The sequence below is a fragment of the Apodemus sylvaticus genome, chromosome 3 (assembly GCF_947179515.1).
Source record: "Apodemus sylvaticus chromosome 3, mApoSyl1.1, whole genome shotgun sequence".
Taxonomy (NCBI): Eukaryota; Metazoa; Chordata; class Mammalia; order Rodentia; family Muridae; genus Apodemus; species Apodemus sylvaticus.
Genome location: NC_067474.1, coordinates 145,126,712 through 145,141,675, shown reverse-complemented (window position 1 = coordinate 145,141,675; position 14,964 = coordinate 145,126,712).

Sequence of the window (14,964 nt, the reverse complement as noted above, 5' to 3'; positions counted from 1 at the left end):
TCCTGGGGCATCTCTAGTCTGGGTCTCCAAACTGTTCCAAATTTCTCACAGAACTAGTTCCAAAGGCTTATGAACCACATGGTCAGGTTTACTTTCAGCAACCCCACTCCTGATACCAATTTCCTATTTTAGTTTTACGTGGATGTGACCAAGTATTTGTCACAACTTGCTGGGTGGTGGTGGCGGCTCACTCCTCTAATCCCAGCAGAGAGGTGCACATGAATCTCTGAATTCCAGACCAGCCTGGTCTACCGAGTGAATTCCAGGACAGCCAGGGATACACAGAGAAACCCTGTCTTGAAACCCAAACCCATCCAAAAACCAAAAACCATTACCAGCAAAACAAATAAACAAACAACAACAATAAAAACAAACCCAAAAACCTTAAGGGGAGAAAGGTTTCTTCAGACCACAGACCATCTTTCTGGCTGGTTTTTCTGCCACTTCAGGGTGGTAGCATCTTTTATCCAGCTTTGTTTAACCCCCTAGACTAAAGCTGTGACCCTAACTCTCCCGCTCAGCATACGCCCCATATCAGCATAGAGATCTGTTGGGGATTGGTTCTTATGCTTGAATCAACCTGTCCCCCAAAATCTGGAATCTGCATGTCCAAACACTGAAGGTCCTTGTCCTCAATTGGTTTTTGATTGGTCAATAAAGAGCCAACAACCAATGGCTGGGCAGGTAGGCTGAGGCGGGACCTTCGGATACGCGGAGGCTAGGGACTGGAAGAGAGGAAGGGGCAGAGATCGCCATGATGACGAAGAAGAAAGACCAGACCTAAAGGCCTGCCGACATGTGAGAATTAGGGAAGGTGGCTACGCAGGCCATGTCGCCAGTTGTGTTTGGTGTGGCAGAGATGAAATAACAGATTTTAAAAGATGTTAACTCAGAAGTACCAGAGGGGAGTGTTTGCTAGCAGTGGGAAGGATAAGGGCTGGCCAGCCTTTGAGATAGTCAAGGTGTATTAAAATCAACTGGCATGTGTGTGCCATTCGTTCACAAATCCATAGGGCTCTGGCGGGAGCTGGGAGTGAAACCCGCAAGGAATACAAAGTTACTTAACTAAACTCACCACTATTAGCTGGAGTGTGTGTGTGTGTGTGTGTCTTTCATTTGTGAATCCAGATAGCTCTTGGGTGGGTGTGTGCATGTATGTGACCCCTTGGGGGCACAGAGCAGTCAGTTAAACTACCGCTACAAGATCCAAGTCCACATCCTATGTATCTGCAAATTTGTGGGTCACTTATCCCAATACTTCCTTTTTAAACCATAAGTAGACAACACCCACTCTGGGGGGCTTGCTATGGATTCTCTGAGACTACAGTATCATAGTGTTGTCAGCCGGGATGGTAGGAAGCTGAACGGGTGATAAACTCCTTCTTGACACAGTGAGGCAGGGCCCTGCCCAGTGAGGAGGCTGCTGTTTGGGAATCAAATCCACCCACCCCTTCCTCCCATGAGCCCCCAGCTCTCCCTGTTCATACTCTCAGGATAGTACTTGACCTCTGGCCTCTCCTGCCTTGTTTTCTAATCTGATTTAGAATATGAACAGAGGCCTTGCAAGCCCTAGCTTATGGTCTCCAAATCCCAGGCATAATGGAGGAAGGCAGTGTGACCCAATGGTTAGACCACAGTCTTTGGTAACTCTCTCTGATTCACCCACATTTTGGCTGGGACACCTTGAGAAGGTTGCTTAACTTCTCTGAGTGTAGTCCCTTAACACGTGAGTTGAAGATTTCTATGGGGGCAGGGCCAAGGGTTTAATGTGGGAAGCTGTGTGTTGTAAGTTGGAAGAGGGATTAAGTTAGCTACTATTCTCTCCGTTGGGCCCAGTGGTTTCTCTGTCCAAGGAGTACCTGAGTAGGTGACTCCATACCACGACTTCTTACTAGTAGAGTCATGGTTCTGCAGCCAGCTGTACTGGCACAAGCAGGTGGCATCATCTTTGAGAGCCACCCCAAACCCTCCTGCTCACATGGAAGTGAATTGTGAACTCTGAACTGTGGCAGGAACTTCACAAAGTATGGTCGCCATGAGCCTCTGATTCTCCTCTGTGGCGGGCCGCTAACACCGTGCGCCAGTACAAGACCGCGCTCACAGGATTGGTAAACAATTCTGACGCATGCACAGTAGAACCGGGCCGTGACTCTGCACGGCCATGCTAATGAAGTGCACCAGTATGCTCCAATCAGAAAGCGACACGCACCTAAGTGAGGGCTTGAGGGCTATATAAGGGCGGCAGGGACTCGGCTCCGGCCCTGGGTAGAAGCAGAAGAAAGGAAACCTGAATAAAGCGTGTTGCAGAGAAGAACCTGGTCGTGTCGTGTCTTTCCTTGCGGGTCGAGGCCGGGCGCGACACTCCTCCATGTTGGGGGCGGTGCTTTAGGGAGTCAGTGACAGTCTGTACTGTGCAGGATGCTGTGTGGACTCCAGGACCTGCTGAGTATGAACTGTCTAGGCACAGTGAGCTGTGGCACACGGGAACAGCAAACTGGCATGCTTGCTCTTGCTGCTATTTTTCTTCTGTGTCCTGTGTTAGAGTACTGAGTCCTCAGCATGGGTCCAGGGCCCAGCACAGGTCCAGTCCCCAGCACAGTGGAGGCCTGACACTGGATTGAGCAAAGTGAACGGGAACTTGCCAATGTGCTGTCTGCATTAGAAACCATCACCACTTCTGAGCTGCGTGACTGCCAATGAGTGCACCAACCTTTCTGAACTTCAGCATTGTCAGTGACACAGGAGAGTCACTGCAGCACCTGCTTCCCGGGGATGCTGAAATAACCCTGTTGTCAGCCCCCACACTTCATTTCTTTGCTGGGACTTGATGGGAAGACTGGGAACGCTGTCTTTGGGATATATAGGTATATGGAAGCAAAAGCCCGGCCACAGAGCGCCCCTGAAGCCACCCTTTCTGCCACCGCCTCCTTTGGAGCTGAAGCTGGCCAAAGACATGATTGCATGAGGCATTTGGGAACAAGATAATTCATGGCTGTACTAAATTATGCAGGGCGGACCATTAGGGAAGAAACGACGTATAATAAAGAGCTAATGGGGCGGGACAGAGGGGAGTGTCCCAGGAGCCAAGGAGGAGGAGGGAGGATGTGGCGGGATGGAGGATGGAAGTCCTCCAATCTCAATGCTAATGACACATCTGTATCAGGAAGTGACTACAGAATGTAAACATGGATGTAAAACAGTGCCTGACCCGCTGGGTCCCCAGACAGGAGGCCTGTCCTCAGTCCCTGCAGTCACAGGGGGAGGGGGCACTGGCTTCTCAGCAGCACAGAAGCTCTCCCTGTGGTAGGTGCTTGTGGTGTCACCATCTCAGTGTGTATAGAAGCATGTCACGGGGAAGGGGGGACAGAAGCACTGGGCTCTGACTCCCAGGTGCTCCCACCTGGAGGGGACGCTTCACTTCCACTTACCTCCATATCCTTGGCCAATGCAGAGTTCCTGGCCACCCTTGAGACAAAGGCCCAGGAGAGGTGTGTCCTTTTGTGTGCCCGAAGGAGGACTGGACCCTGGTCCTGCACCTGAGACTTGAGACTTCCAACCTCACACTGTACTGTGACCAGCCCTGTTTCCTGACGTCCTTTGGGAAATATCCATTTCATTAATGGCTTCTAATTTATTTAATGAATATTCTATTGGTACAATTCAGATGGCTTCACTTTTTACTGTTGTAAGTAATACCACGATTACTGTTTTATTCTTTAATTGTCCTCTAGGTTTCTATTCTTGTTAGAATTGTCTCCAGGGAAACATTGGGAGAGACAGCTCTGAGTCCTAAAAGCTGCTCACCCCTGGAGTTTGTACAGTGAGTAACTGTGGTTGGCGGGGGAGCAGTTGTGAATGACTGGGTCATTGGTCACTCGGCACAGTCACTGGGGTCACAGATGTGCCCATAAGAAGCACAATCAATGACACCTAGGTCTCGGGTCAGGGACACCCTGCACGGGTGTGCTATGGGTCCTCCCTTCTTGGTCACAATCTCACCCTTGTGGAAAGTGGAAAGATGACCTCATTCTACTCAATCATCAGTGAGCAGTACTGGGAGGTGTGGGTGTGACTGTTACCAGGGCAACCCCATCCACAAGACTGAGGCAGGAGGCAGCAGGACACAAGGCAGGCATGCACTCACCCCATGTAGTTGCAGCTTGCAGGGGCACAGAAAAAGAGCTGGGTCCTTCCTAAGATTACACTTGATTTCCAGAAGTCTGGCAGGCCAGGGTAGAGGTTGGGAAAAATCATTCGTGTAGGACTTCTAGGTTGAAAACAAGAGTAAAGGTAAGAAAAGTCACCTGTCTTCTGAGAGAGGGTGGGTGAGGGCGGTCAGCAGCCAGGAGAAGCAGGAGGCGAGCCAGAGGAAGAGCAGAACAACCTTGACCTCTTGTCCTCTTGTCCCTCAGGAGGTAAAGTTAGCCAGGTCCCCTGCAGGCCAAGACCAGTGTCACCTTTGATCATCACCTTCAGAGCCTGGTATTCAGTCCTTCCAGAAATCTGAAATATAATGTTCTAGCCCCTGCCCACACCGCCCTTCCTCATCTCTGTCCCTCTCCTTCCCCAATCGCCCTATGCCCATAGTCCAAGAGCAAAGGGCACCTGTGACATCACTTGACCACAACCTTTGGCAGAGAACTCAGCTTCTGCGGCAGGCTGAGATCTGGGTGATGAGGGATTTGCCAGGGCAGGGGCCAGTTAGGAGACAAAGAAGAAAGCCCATCAGGCAGCCCTGTCTCTGCTGCCCGTGACTTGAGTATGTGTGAGTGCAATGGAGGAGTGCCTCTCATTCCCTTGCCTAACCTGGGGCTACAGTCTGTACCCCAAGAAGCCAGGTTTAGCCTCCTATCCTTGACAATGGTTGTCATTTTTTTTTAAAAGAATTTTGCAACTCGGTCAAATTGGGAAGGAGCCCACAGAGATCCATTGGCCCTCCTAAGTCCATCTTCAGAGTCCTGAGTGAGTTTAAGGTTTAACCAGAGGAATGAGGAGGTAACCAAGCAGTCTTGGTCAAGGAGTGGCCCCAGACCTGGTATTGTCAAGTGATTGCTTAAATTGTGAATCTCTTCCCTTCGGACAAGCATTCTGAGGAGAAGCTGTGGCTGACCCAGGCTTGAGATTTCAGCATGAGATTCCTGGGGAGATTCCAGTTTCTTAAGGTCCTCTGTTTTGAGTGTTTCTTTAGAATATATTCTATCCTGCCAGGTCAGTTACAAGTCTTACCAGCAGGGGTCGGGGGGACGGTGGACAACCAGAAGAAGAGATGCACAGAAAGAATGCCTTGAGTTCAGGGTAGGGAGACAGATGAGGGGCTCTCTGGGATACCTGAGGAGGGTCCAGCTTTGCAGAAGCCCTAGTTCTAGGAGTTTCATGGGTCACTCCCCCACCCCCACTGAAACACCTCTCTCTCTCTATGTGCAGTCTCTTCACCATACTGAAATGAAGGAAGGGGTCTCTGCTACTTGCTGAGTTCTGACTCAGACACCCAGGAAACCTATTTATTTTTAAAACCACTTTTTTAAAAAGCACCCTTTTCAACAATGAGTGTGTCTGCTTGGAGAGGCCTTGTCAAATGAGAGGAGCGAGGCGTTTGCAAAGCGGTGTGGAAATTAAACCCGCAATCTGGGCACACGCTTGTTTGACAAGTGATAATTAACTACTGACAATATAATTTCAGTTTGGATGCAAATGTGTTTTTCATTAAAAAGTCATCAAGGAAGAAGATGTATGAATGGCCCGAGAGTGCTGGAGGAGGCTCTCCATACCCTTCGTCATCAAAGGAATGTGATGAGAACCACCAGGTGATGCCATCAGGTCCTTGCTACAAGGCTAAAATTAGAAAGACTAAAGATAACAAGTGCTGGCGAGGACACAGACTGAACCGTCAAGTGGTACCTTAGTTACTTTTCCTGTTGCTGGATGGAACACCTGACCAAAACAACTTAAGAGAGGACAAGTTTATTCTGACTCACAGTTCAGGGGTGCCGTTCATCATGGCAGGGACGTCATGGTGGCAAAGGCATAGGGTGACTGCCACATTGTATTCATTGTTAGTAAACAGACAGAGGTGAAGACTAGAGCTCCTTCCTTTTCATACATTGAGCCTCCCCAGCAGCTAAGGAAGGTTTTCCTGCTCAGTTAACCTCATCTGGATAACCCCTCCCAGGCACAAATAAAGCCTGGTCTTCTAGGCAATTTTAGGTCCTGTCCAGCTGACAATTTCAACCATGACATGTGATGTTTCTGGGAACACAGCATATGGTGAAGACTGTGGAGAACCCCAAGGGACCAGGCACCTACCTTCAGGTACTTCGAGTTTTCCACCCTTTTCATCAACCACCGTGAGGGTGAAGTCAGTTAATGGGCAAGGCTGTGGCTGTGAGATTGAAATCTCTCAACTGGGGCATGGCCGTGTGAGTGGAGTCATGGCCTGTCTTGCATGAAGCCTGGAGTTTGGTCCCTGGTAGTACATAAAGCAGGCGTGGTGCTGCAGGCCTGTAATCTCAGAATGAGAGAAAAAAGCTCAGGGTCAGCCCTGGCTACATAGCTATCACTAGTTCAAAGAGGAGAAAGAAGAGGAGGAAGAGGAAGAAGAGGAAGAGGAGGAGGAAGAGAAGGAAGAGGAGGAAGAAGAGGAAGAAAGGGAAGAGGAAGGGGAAGGACGGAAGGAAAGAAAAGAACTCGCACAACTCTATTAGTTGTCACATTCACCAAACTGATCATAAATGAACTGTCACAGTTCATAAATAATATTAGGTCCTCTTCATCCTTCCTTTTCATGAGACCAGCTGTCTGCTCCTCTGTAGTCAGCCATGCCCTGTCTAGGCTCTGTCCATGAAGGGGACTCCATGACACTGAGTGAAGATTTGTTTCCAGACCCCCTGAAGGTTACATCCTTCTGAGGACAGACCTCTGCAAACCCAAGCTTCTGGTGCCATGGTGATAGTCTCAAGCCTCCAATCCCTTAACCAGGGTTTCCATTCTGCCAGTGGGAAAAGCACATCACGCACCCCCCGCCCCCAGCAGACCACGGCAGACCATGCACGACGCCTGCACACACTCTCCCTTTAAAGGAAGCTGGCTCACATGTCAGAGGCCCCACCTCCATGCCTTTCTCATTGGTTTTTAGAGCTCTTTGCTTTAAGAGCAGTTTGTGCAGATCAAGGCCGCTTTGAAGCACACAGCCAAGTCAAGAGGACTTCCCTCCTCCCTGCCCGGCACCAGCCTATCTCCAGCCTGCCCTGTCTCTGCAAGCAGCAGGTGTTTCTCTCTGCGGACACTGCCAGGGAGCTCAGCGGTCAGGTGTCCATGAGACCAGGTCCTGTCAGGGAGCACGGTTAGCCTCCTCATGACCTTCTTGCAGTAGGGTGCCATTTCTTCAGGGTCTGATTTAGCAGTATCTTGCCTCCAGGAGCCCACCAAGCCCTATTCCGCACAGGGTAGTAGTTTTCTATAGTCTTAAGGCATCAAATGGAGACAGAAAGTCAGGCAGACATGAGGGTACAGTGGAACTAGGCTGCCCATGAACCAGACAGGTAGAGTGACCATGGATGCCAGGGGATCGGGTGCAGGAGGAATGTGGCTTGTCTCTCAAGCGAAGCTGAGCTTAAAGGCAGTTTAAGAAGCCGAGCAGTGGTGGCGCACGCCTGTAATCCCAGCTCTCTGGGAGACAGAGGCAGGTGGATTTCTGAGTTTGAGGCCAGCCTGGTCTACAGAGTGAGTTCCAGGACAGCCGGAGCCACACAGAGAAACCCTGTCTTGAAAAACCAAACCAAACCAAAAAAACAAACAAAAAACCACATAAGACAGGAATGAACTCTACTCCCTCAATAAAAATACTATTTGTATTTATGATTTGAGAATCCCATGCATGTATACAGTATTTATTGGTCTTATCCACTCCCAACTTCCTCACTGTAGTCCCTCCCCCCACTACAGGACCCACCGATCTACCTGCTAAGTCCAGTCAGGGATGGCCATGTGCAAATGGGGCTGAGGTCATTCACTGGTGACTCACCAGTGGCCACATTCTCCAGAGAAAATGAGACTCCTTCTCTCAACAACTATCAGTTATCAAGATCTCCTCAGATAGGGGTGAAACCTCCCAGGCACCCCTCCTCCATCCATGCTGGGTTACAACCAGCTTGATCTTATGCAGGTAACTGGCCCTTGGGCTTGATCTTATGCAGGTAACTGGAGCTTCTGGCAACTTATGAGTGTGCCAGCCATGCCATTGCCGGAGAGCAGCTGTTCTATAGCCACGTGTGCCTAGATTCTTCTTATGGAGGGGGCAGGGTTTGAGACAGGGTTTCTCTGTGTAGCCCTGGCTGTCCTAGAATTCACTCTGTAGACCAGGGTAGCCTTGAACTCAGATCTGCCTGCCTCTGCCTCCCTACTGTCTGGCTCCAGCTCTTAGAATCTTTCTGTTCATCCTTCCATGATATTCCCTGAGCCTTGGATCCAGACACACTCAACCGTGTTCTCCTGGTGCCTACTTTGAAGTCAGATGCTGCACCAAAGACACAACAAGAAGGTTCAGAGAGGGAGCCTTGATGATTCCTAACCTCCATCTGGGGTAATCCTGACTCCATCCCAAGGCTCCTCCTCACATCATGGGGAGTATCCTACTTTATTAAGGGGGGGCGACCAAGTAGAGAAGGATTTCCCTGGTCTCCTGGACCCCAGTCTTCCCCAACCTGAATTCTCCCAACCTGAGCTCTGTCTCCGACCTTGGGCTCTTCTTGCTTGACCACAGAGAAAGCATCTGGCTCTTTTCCATCCCAGGCCACCCACAAGCCTTTCTATGTCTGTATTCATTGCATCCCTCTGAAGTTAATTTGTGAGGAGACAGTGGAAGTGTGTTATTTAAATAGCGATTATTAAAATCGTGCTGAGGGGTTACTATATAATAGCTAATTATCTGCGACCTAATTGGGAAAACAATACATTTGGTTCTGTTTAGCTTCAGAGTTAATCCTGACGAGCGGGTGGTGCCCTCCTTGTCCCTGTGGTATTTGTTCAATCACATTCTTATCTCCAAGGTGTTGTCCCTGGAGAGACCTTCTCTGTTGGCTAATGCTCCTTTGGCGAGAAGCAGGGCTTCCTCCGCATACCCTCCCTTCCTCACATTCTCCCAGGATACACGGCGCCATTTGTCCTCCATTGATTTGTACAGAAATCCACCTGCTTCCTGTGTGCTGTGGTTTGAGGGTGAAATGTCCCCAAAGGTTCAGGCTCACTTGTTTGAGCACTCGGTCCTTTGCCGGTGGCCCTGTGTGGGAAGGTTGTGACCCCTTCAGGAAGTGGGGCCTTGCTGGAAGTAGTGAGTTCCTGGGTGGGGAATGCAGAGATTAGTCCTACTTCCTGTTCTTTCTCTTTTTCCTGTGAGTGGATGCGACATGATCAGCCAGCCTACTTATTCCAGTTTACTTTTCTGTTGCTGTGACAAAAACAAAAAAAAAAGCAAAACTGAAGGCAGGTGTAAGCTTTGATTTTTTCAAAACTTTTACTATGGGTTCTTAAATGCTTTAACCTCCCTTCTAGCCCCCACCCACTGGAGGGAGTGAAAAAGAAAGATTATTAGTATACGGGGGAAGTGGACCCGTTTATAAATTATTCTTTGGAGCAAATCCCATCTGAGTTGTCAGGAAATCAGCAGATCAGTTCACAGGAGTCAGCAGCGGCAGCTCGATCCATTCGCAAACACTTCACGAATACACCAGAGTTTCAGTTAAGTAGTGTCAGGATAGCAAACACAAATTAGCAGCGATGGCATGACCTAGCAGAAACCGCCAGGCCTCAGCCGAATCGGCTCTCATCAGCAAGACCACCAGGGACGCCAGGAGAAGTTCTTTGCCATGCCTCTTCAACAAAGGGAAGATTCGAGACCAAGAAGCATTGCAAAGCTAGCTATGCAAGCCTGCCTCTGTCACTATCCGTTGGTTCTATTCATACTCCCTCCAAACATCATGGGTCCTCCACGGGTCTTTGTAGGAGGAACAGAAAGGCCCTGTTGCCAGTGCAGTGGTGCTTCCACATAAACATTGATAAAGAGTGGGGCCCGTGCAACTTCTGCATAAGGGCCAAACTGAAGCCTGCCTGAGAGCCTAGAGATTGGTGATGCAGACAGTGACAGCCAATCAGAAACTGCCACTTGGAGGACATGCTTGCTTGGGACCAATGGGACATGGGTGGAGGGTATATAGGCTTCCAGAGACTTAATAAATGAGCTTGCTTCCAAATTCTCACTTGCTCCCAGAGTCTGAGTCCCTGATTCTGTGCCTTCTCACCAACTGCCCTCAGAGGAGACTCCGGGCTGGAAGGAAGACTCAAGGCATTATTAGGTCGTGCCTCAACACATGAGTTGTCTTAACAAAACTCTCCTTGGGTCTGTATCAGCTGACATCACTCTGACAATCAGCCCGAGTCTGTGGAATTGTTCAGAAGTCGCCAGCACACCACCAGAAGGCTTTTGGTGCATTTCTCTATATTCAGTCATGACAAATGGAGCTCAGCTATGCAATGTAAGGTGAACCAATTCATGTGTATTGGTAAGGAAGAATCCTTCATCACATGTCCTTTCACGAGTCTGCTTTAGTAAAACATCCTTTCACCTGTGTCCGCTTCAGGAAAACACTCCTTCATGTGTCTGCCCCAGCAAAACGCCACCCGACACAACTAGCTTTCCAAGGAAACCATGCGTTTCCACTTCAGGCAGGAAAGAGTTTATTTCAGCTGACATGTTCAGATCACAGGCCATTGTTGAGGGAAGTCTGTGCAGAAACTCAAACAGACTTGAAGCAGACGGGAGGAATTCTGCCTACTGGCCTTCTCATTGGTTCATGCTTGGCTAGCTTGTTGATGCACTCCAGACCTGGCTGCCGGGCATGGTGCCGCCCACAGTGGGCAGAGGCCTCCCGCCTCAATCATCAACAAGATGAACTGTAACAGCAATGGCCCCAGGCCTTCTGACCTAAGCAATTCCTCAGATGAAGTCCTGCTTCCCAGATCACCCCGACTTGTATCACGTTGGCAATAAGGACTGACAAGCACACCCTGGCTTCTTCTCCTATGTCTCCTCATGCTGCTGCCAAGCCTTCCTCTCTGAGTCTCTGAGCTAAAGTAAACTCTTTCTCCCTTAGGCTGCCTTTGTCAGGGTATTCATTACAGCAACAGGAAAGCAGGGAGACATGGAGTCTCGCGCCCTATCTCCATCCGTTTGTGTCTTGGGCAGTGTGGTTTTCCTTGTCGTGCTCCGCGATGCTAGCTCACTCCCTACTCCACACCCTGGCCTGCTCATCCCCTCTTCCATGTACGTCATTCCTTCTCCCCGTGCTCCTCTACACTCTCCGTTCCTCAGGGCCCAGTGGCTGCTTCAGCCCTGCAGCCTTCCGGTCATTCACTCATCCACACTTCAGCGTGCATTCAGTCATCTTTTCCTTTGCTCACTCATTCTTTATTCCTTGGCTCATTCATCTGCTCGGTGTCTCAGTCCCTTGTCAGTTTGTTCGGTGCTAGGTGCTTCATTGTCACACAGTGTGCTGGGTGAGTCTGTCTGCTGTGACTACAAGCCAGCCTCATTGCCTCTGGGAGTTTTAGTTACTTAGATTTCCTCCCTCCCCTCTCTCTCCCTTCTCTCTCTCTCTCTCTCTCTCTCTCTCTCTCTCACACTCTCTCTTGTTCTCTCTCTCTTTCTCTCTCTCTCACTCTCTCTTTCTCTCTCTCTCCTCTCTCCCTCCCTCCCTCCCTCCCTCCATTCCCTCCCTTCTCTTCGCGCTCTCTCTCTCTCCCCCCTCCCTCTCTCTCTCTCTCTTGTTCTCTCTCTCTTTCTCTCTCTCTCACTCTCTCTTTCTCTCTCTCTCCTCTCTCCCTCCCTCCCTCCCTCCATTCCCTCCCTTCCTCCTTCCTCTCTCCCTCCTTCATCCTGTGTGTATGTTGGTGAGTGGGTGCCATGCCTTCTGTGTGGCTGGAGACCAGAGGACAACGTAAGGAATTAGATTCTCTCTTTTCATCGTGTTGGTTTCGTGAATCAGCCTTGGTGGAAAGTACCTTCACCAGCTGATCCATCTTGCTGGCCACCATTTTAGTTCTTTATTAGTCCTTTGAGAAAAAAGTACGTGTGTGTGTGTGTGTGTGTGTGTGTGTGTACATGCACACACTCGCATGTGTACACGTGATAGGTGGCCACAGAGTCCAGAAGAGGGTATTATATCCCTGGAGCTGGATTTTTAGGTGATTGTGAACGCCTCAACATGGTGTTAGGAATGACTTCAGGTCCTCCGGAAGAGCAGTGAGTGCTCTTAGCCACCGAGCCATTGCTCTATCCCTGGGTATATGGGCTTTTTTTACAGCCTACTTTTTGTGGCACCATAATTTAACAGAGGACTTACCTAGAAGAAACTACATAAGTCCTTGTGGGGAATTTTAGAATTTTCTGAAAGTGAACATATCTGCAGGGCTAAGTGCACACAGGTCAATAATGAGACTGTCCTCAGTCCCCTAGAAGTGCCTTCATCTCCTGAGTGTCACTAATTCTGCTCTCAAGCCAGGGCAGTAATCAGTTTCCTGGCTTTTAGCACTGTGATACATGAGTGTCATACAAACACACTGCCCCGAGTTCCTCTGCACCCCATTTCCTGTGGCTCCAGCATTAGACCTGGCAATGTTCACAGGCTGCCGTGCACAACACGACTTTGTTCATTCCTGTCCCTGTGGGGTATTGTGTATTTGACAAGTATGCAAATCATTTGCCATCCTGTGCATTCCAGGGCTGGGCTGATGTAAGCACTGGCATGGGCACTGATGTGGAATTGCTACATTGTATCCCTGTCATATACAGTATCATCCACATGTGGAATCGCGACATTGTGTCCAGCTCACACACAGGATCATCAGCAGACACTGCCAATGGTCTGTAGAGTTGCCTCTGCAGTTTACACTCCCATTAGCAGTGTTTAGACCCAACGTTGCTCCCAGATTGCCTACTCCACATCTCCTTTGCCTGTTCGGCTGGATCAGCTCCTTCTAGTCCAGATGCTCAGTTCTTTGAGTCTTCACCCCTGGAACACTGATGTAGGATACCTTGTTCCTAAGTGCTGACTTTGGGTCCTTTCAGGGCCTGGCCTCAGAGATGCACACTCAAGCTGCCCTGTGATGTCATCAGGGCCTAGCATGGAATTGCTGCCCACATGGGACCTTCCTTGCCAGAAGAGTTGCTCATTCATGTGAACTACTTACTGTGGACCTTGTCTCTCTGTCAGGAATTCTTCAGAGAGCTTCAGTCTTTGATGAATCACAGTACTACCCTTGTGGGGTTCACAGACTAATGTTGGAGATAGAGAGAGTGGCGCTTTTTATTCTGAGGAACGAAATAAGGGCAGTTGGACTTGAGAGGAAAGATGGAGGACATACAGAGGAGAAAACAAAGATGAGCATTCAGAGTTGATGTGGCAGCAAACAATTTAGTGACTGGAGGATACTAGCCCAATCTCCATGAGTAGGACACATCAAGACAATGGACATGTATATCCACACATCAACAAATTGTTAGAAACCAAGGCCACTGGGAAAGACCCAGAGGTAGAATGAACACTTGGGGGAAGCCTCATCTCTATGTACCTTTGTGGTATGCAACTACTGGAGTCCATTTTAACATGTTTTCCTTCTCTGACTCACAGTGTGACCTCGGGTAGACCCTGTCACTTGGGAGTCTCGGGTACTACATTCACGAGACAGGGATAATGTTGCTCATGGTCCCAGGGTAGATGGAGCTGCTGGAGGTGAAGGTCTCAGGCTCTGAGCCTCTGCCACCAGGGCTGAGCATCACAGCTTCGTGGAGGTGTTCCCTGTGCTCTCCCGGGCGTGCATCCTCATCTGCCTTCTCACCTCTCAGCTTCGTTGTCATGTACTGTCTTAGACCAGGGAGACTGGACACTCGCCTTGCACACGGAGGAAGCTGAGTTACAGAGCAGGGCAGCAGTGGGCTCAAAGCCATGCAGCTAGCTCTCAGGAACTTCGGCCCCAGAACGATGGCCTGGCTTGACTGGGGTTCCCACCTTGTGCTTGGCTGGAGGAGCCACCACGTCCGGGGCCTTCTTCCTGATGTTCTCAGCAAGAGCAAAAGCCAACAGGCATCAACTCTGCAACCCATCTCAGGCTGAGTTGTCTCTTTGGATTCCACCAAAGCTAGTTTTCTAGATCCAAACTGATTTTCAGTTTCACTCAGAATAAATTCTGCTGATCTATTGCCCAGGTAAACGTAATTACCGCCAGCTTACAAATTCCACTGGAAATGTTTACTGAAGGAGGGGTTTGATTTGGAAAATCTCAAGTCTCTCTCTCCTTCTTCTTTCCTTCCCCCCTTTTTCTTTTCTTCCTGTTCTTGTTCTCGTTGTTGTTGTTGTTGTTGTTCTTCTTCTTCTTCTTGTTCCTCTCCTCCTTCTCTCCTTCTTCTTCTCCTTCTCCTCCTCCCCCTCCTCCTCCCTTTTCTTCCCCCATCTCTTTCTCCCAAGTTTTTAATGTCCTTTAAAAAACTACAAACAGAAAATCCATTTTAAAGGTTACCGTCTCCTTAAAATTACTCAGACTCAAGTCACTCAGTGAAGCTGGGGATGTGGTCTTCACCACATACGTCTAAACCTTGATCTCTCTCTGTGACAGCCTTGGTGGGCGATCAGGCCCCGAACTGTGCCACCAGTCATTTATTATTTTTTTGACCTGTTTTCTTTTCCTCTCTCCCTCTTTCCATTTCTTCACCTTTAACACAGATCTGAGTGTGTGTGTGTGTGTGTGTGTGTGTGTGTGTTGGGGGTGCTGCACTTCGTGGAGTAATGATGGAGTCAGGGGAACAGTGAATGAGTGCTAGGTAGCCAGTGCACGGTGACTCAGTTAACAGAGTCATTGCTGCTGTCAGCTGTCACCTCAGGCAGGACTGACTCCTGATCTACAGCCCAGGGATGAACA